Source organism: Gobius niger, assembly GCF_951799975.1.
Source record: "Gobius niger genome assembly, chromosome: 15".
Lineage (NCBI taxonomy): Eukaryota > Metazoa > Chordata > Actinopteri > Gobiiformes > Gobiidae > Gobius > Gobius niger.
Window position 1 is genome coordinate 5,371,347 of NC_136866.1, and position 5,116 is coordinate 5,376,462.

The window sequence follows — 5,116 nt, forward strand, 5'->3', positions numbered from 1 at the left end:
ACACTGACTCAATGGAGATGAAGATTGGACACAATCTCTCCATAGTAGAGTGAACAGATTTGTCTATCCGTTCATGAGAAACTGCAGATCCACAGTTTAAACGCCGACAAACACCGGCTGCTGTGAGCAGCAGGAAGTTATCAATATGCACCTGTCTCCATTTGTTTAAGTGTTTCACCTGAAGTTCTCCTTCACAGTGGCTGGCCCCGCCCACCAGTCTGACATCATCAGAATCTGGAAAATACAAAATGACAAGTATAATCTCATTAAATATGGCTCTCCACGTACGACCAGGATCAAAACTAGATCTTTCCTTTTATGGAGGGTCATTATCCATGTGGTGCTTTTCTGTAGACAGTTAAAAAAAAAAAGAAAAAAAATCTATTTCATTGTTTGGTATCTGTTCCATATTTAATTTCCAAATTGTTCCACTGTTGATCAAATGAGCAATATTTGGGTGCTGTGATATTGGGCTAAGGGGAGGGGCGCCCGCCTGTCGAATGGAGGGCGGGGGTTGGGGGTTGAAAAAAAAAAAACAGTTTGTGAATGCAGATGTAGAGGGATTGGGGTGTGGTTAGGGAGGGGATGTGTGTGCGCTCAAATTTAAATGAAAAATATGTCAATCATTTGTGATACGTTTGTGCTGTAAAAATCTTCGTTTGTGCTGTTATCGTTTTTGAGATATTGACGATATTGACGATTGTTTTTTTTGCATGCTGTGTGTGTTGTCGTGCACTCCTGACACGTGTGCGCGCTCCAGATGAGGACAAGCATCATGAGGACGCCTCAAGGCTCTAAAGTTTGTAATAGTTTAAAAAACGAACAAGCACAAACGGAAATCTTTAGAGCACAAAACAGCAGAGATGCAGAGGAAGTGGTTGACACCATTTCACCCGTTTTGGATATCGAGCAGGGTGACCTTAGATCTGACCGATAAAACAATCAGAAATATCTCAAAAATGAGAACAGCACAAACAAAGATTTTTACAGCACAAACGTAGCACAAACGATTGACATATTTTTTGTTCAAATTTGAGCATGATGAGGGGCTAAGTTCACGGAAGTCTCAGTCCGTGTCTGGTTTAGCTCCATGGCTTGACCTTGAGTGAGGAATGTTGGCTGCGTAGGAGAGATAAGAGGTCCAGCTCTTCCCTCCTCTCTGGAGGAAAATCATTATTTCAGTATTAGTTCATCAATTTATAATACATTTGCTTGTTCTTGATCTCAGCATTAGTTCAATTCTCCAGAGCAGGTAGTTCCTTAACAGTTTATCCCTATATAGCCAAGATTTAGCTCACTTTTTGCCCGTCTCCACAAGAGCTGCCAGGTCGAATACAACAGTCCATTGTTGTGCTTTACATTCTGGTGTAATCCCATCACTTGTTAATTTCAAGCGACAGCAGCGGGTGACAAGCTGTCAACTTTCCGACTTCACGATAAACCAGGTCAGAGCTAAGTACATACCCGGTTATCAAGAGTCCAAATAAGTAAATATCGTTGATGTCTCCGACCGACAAGACCGCTCTAATCAAACGATCCACTTACTCCATGCATCCACCATAGCTGTGAAAGTCCTGTCAGGGAAGACGACCTCCTCCGTGGCCTCACCTTGGGAAAAAACCTGAAATGAAAAAAGCGCTGAAATTCCAGTAATCAATTCCATGTATAAATAAATTAGTATAATCCTCCCACCTTAAGTGTTATAATTATCTCTGAAAGTATGTCCAAGGCCTACTTTTGCAGTTCAAGTCCTTTTCATGATCATTTCACTTTTCATGTTTTGTTCAAAGGAGACATGTTATATACATATCCTTTTAACATGACATTTTCATAACATCAAAACTTTTTTAAAACATCAAAACATAACTGGAGTTGAATTTAGTTCTGTGCACTCTCGTTCTCTTTGGTCATTTCTCCTCAGTCACTCTGATCTGCACTTTGTGGATTGCTTTCAAATGAAACTGTCCTGCACATTTTTAAAGCCCATAATCCTTCACCGAGCCTTTCTTAGCAGTTGTGAACTCAAAGAGGGTTCACCATGACACTGAGGATGTGACGCCTTGTGGTTCACTATGTAACACTGAAAGTATCAAATGCTGAGCTACACAAAAGACTCAATTTTGCATATCATCTTTAATGTCAACTTTGAAGACCTAAGAAAAATCAGCCGGACATCAAAGCTTCATCATTAGTACAACAACTTAAATCCATTGATAAAAGACGTGTTATTAGTCCTGCAAGTCTGACATGAAAAAGAACGTTTACTGCAACTTTAAAAAATTAGGAAAACAAATATTTGAAAAATGCTTTTAATTGATTGCATCTTGTTTTGAGCTAGGCGGTTCTGGATGGAGCTCGATGTACTCCGGGTCCACAGTGCCTGGACTGAGGCTCTGATAGACGTGGTCTTCAAACATAGAAGCGTTTTCATACTCCACATTCTGACAAAAGAAAATGATAAGGTAAAACTATTTACTACAAGCTTCATGTTGGAATAAAAGTTATACTGTGTGGTCACCTCCGGGTTGCATGGTTCAGAACGTCTTGTGGTTCCTTGAGCTAAAAAGAACATAATAACAAATTCAGCCATTGAATCATACAGTAAGTTGTATATTATTTGAATGTGCTGAGTTATTTTTCAACCATTTGATGAGGATGTCTTTCTTTTGCAGACGATCAGGACAATTACTGCAACAACGATGACTGTGACAGCAGGGACCAGCCACAACAACAATAAGTAATTGGGTTTCCCTTAAAAAAATAAGAACATATGATCAGCTTTTATGTGATGAGTTGATTAAATTGACTTGACCATGATATCAACTCAGAGGGCAATGGCCAATCTGACTTCAAGGATGGCCTGTTCTGTTCCATGGTCATCCCCAAGACAGAGCCCTGGTAATCTAAAAAAAAGTGTTTTGGTGAAGGATTACCTGAACATTTAACTTCCAGAGCTTGTGTATCAGTGTTATCTGCTATATAGACACAGTCTCTGAAAAGAGATGGCTTTTTCATACAAGTGAGTGACAGGGACCATATAGGTCTATCTAGAAATGATTTGGTAAACTTGGCTGAAAGTGGAGCGCCACAGTCCAGAAGATGACACGCTTTAGCAGCCACTTTTTTGGGCTCGGATCTAACAATCACAGGTCTCCATTGTGCTCTGTGTCTTAGCTCCAGTGTCCCAGCACAAGAATGAGGTCCTCCGGTCAACCTGAGTGGCTCTGCACACACAACATAAAGTGAAAGAAGAGACTGATTAAGTAAGAGACAAGAAACAGATCCAACAAAACAAAGGAAATGCAGCTTTGTGGTAAATGGTTTGTATATTATAGTCGATAACTAGAAACTCTTACTTTTAACCTGCTTGTTATTTACTAGCCATTAATAAACTGAAGAAAACTGATAAAGTAAACCAGTAACAGCAGACTGAATGTGTGAGTACTGTACCTGAACAGGAGAGCACCACAGCTTTTAAAGAGGGACAGTTGATCTGGATAACGCTGGATCTCGGACAGTCCATCAGAGCAGACTCATGGCCCTCACACTGGAACATCTGCCTCACTGGAGAAAACCCCTCTCCATAGAGCGCCCCCTGAAGGAGAGAAGGATCTCCACAGCCCAGTTCCCTGCACACCACCTCTGCATCCTTCAGGTCAAAGTCGTCCTCACAGACCAGAGTCCAGGACTGGTTCCTTTTGACCTCCAGTGACCCAGAACACTGACCAGATCCATGGAGCAGCCTCACAGAGTCTGAACACATAGTGATCAAAAACTGAACAAGAAGAGTGAGTGGGTGAGTGAGTGAGTGAGTGAGTGAGTGAGTGAGTGAGTGAGTGAGTGAGTGAGTGAGTCTTTCCGAAACTGCTCCTTCACCCTAACCCCTAACACTCAGTCTGCGCGTGCCCGCGGAGTGGAGTTCTGTCTGAAATGGACCCCTCAGTGAGGGCGAGTGGGAGAAAAGCTCCTTCTTAGCGAGTCTGCATCGACACCACACTTAACAGGTGTGTGTTACACCGGAGAGCAGTCCCACGAGCAACACACCAAACAACTTCAGTTCCGCGTTTACTTAGGACCTAAGTGTTCATTTCAACAACTTTATCGTCATATAGACATTTGTTAATGAAAAAGAAAGTGACAGTGAGACTTAATATGATTTTATTGAGAGAGGAAAAGTTCTCACTTGTGAGTTTGAAGAAGCTAAATTATTTAATGTAAATACGACATATTTGAATCTGAATTATTACTCATATTACTCAAAAGAGAATCTTTTATTTCTTTAAAAGTATGATCAGTTGAACTTGTTATTTTTGCCACATTATGGGCTGTGCAGTTCGTGGGGGGCGAGGGAGACTGCGTTTGAAAGTCACAGCTCGAATTTCTCTTTTGAGTGAACCTCTGGAGGTCCCTCACTGAGGCCTGAGTGGAAGGGTGTAGGGGAAGGGAGGAGGGAGGAGGGAATGGTTTCGGAAAGGCCCAGTGAGTGAGTGAGTGAGTGAGTGAGTGAGTGAGTGAGTGAGTGAGTGAGTGAGCGAGCGAGTGGGTGGCGGGAGGGGCCGATGGCGCATATTGGTTGCCTCACTTCTGTCAGTCAACCCCAGGGCCGCTGTGGCTACAACAGCTTACCATCACGAGTATGGAGTGAATGAATAATGCATTATTATTAATAATAGTCATAGTCATAGTCCAAAATCCTGTCATAGGTGCAGATTTACCAGAGCAGATAATACTGTAGCGGCGGTTACTAGAGAAATCCTCATCTATCACACACTGACTCAATGAAGATGGAGGTCGGAGACAATGGGCGTCGAGCTTCACTGCAGAGTGGGAAGATCCCTTTCTCAGTTCATGAGAAACTGCAGATCCACAGTCCAAACGCTGACAAACGCTGGCTGCAGTGAACAGCAGGAAGCCATCAATATACACCTCTCTCCATCTGTTTAAGTGTTTCACCTGAAGTTCTCCTTCACAGTGGCTGGCCCCGCCCACCAGTCTGACATCGTCAGAATCTGGAAAATACAGAATGACATGTCAGGGATGGGACCAGTGGCTCCCAAAAATGTTCACACCAATCTCATGAAATATGAGAAATAAAATATTCAAGTATCACCAGGAT

General features: G+C 42.4%; 1 long non-coding RNA gene across 1 annotated transcript; it reads right to left on the bottom strand.

The window, feature by feature from the left end:
* Window positions 1-2,391: 2,391 nt before the first annotated feature.
* LOC306974910 lies at window positions 2,392-2,728 on the bottom strand. The gene is made up of 3 exons (XR_013793676.1): window positions 2,644-2,728; window positions 2,519-2,559; window positions 2,392-2,432 (listed from the first exon to the last, which is right to left on the bottom strand). It is a non-coding gene; the product is annotated as an uncharacterized lncRNA (long non-coding RNA).
* Window positions 2,729-5,116: the final 2,388 nt, after the last annotated feature.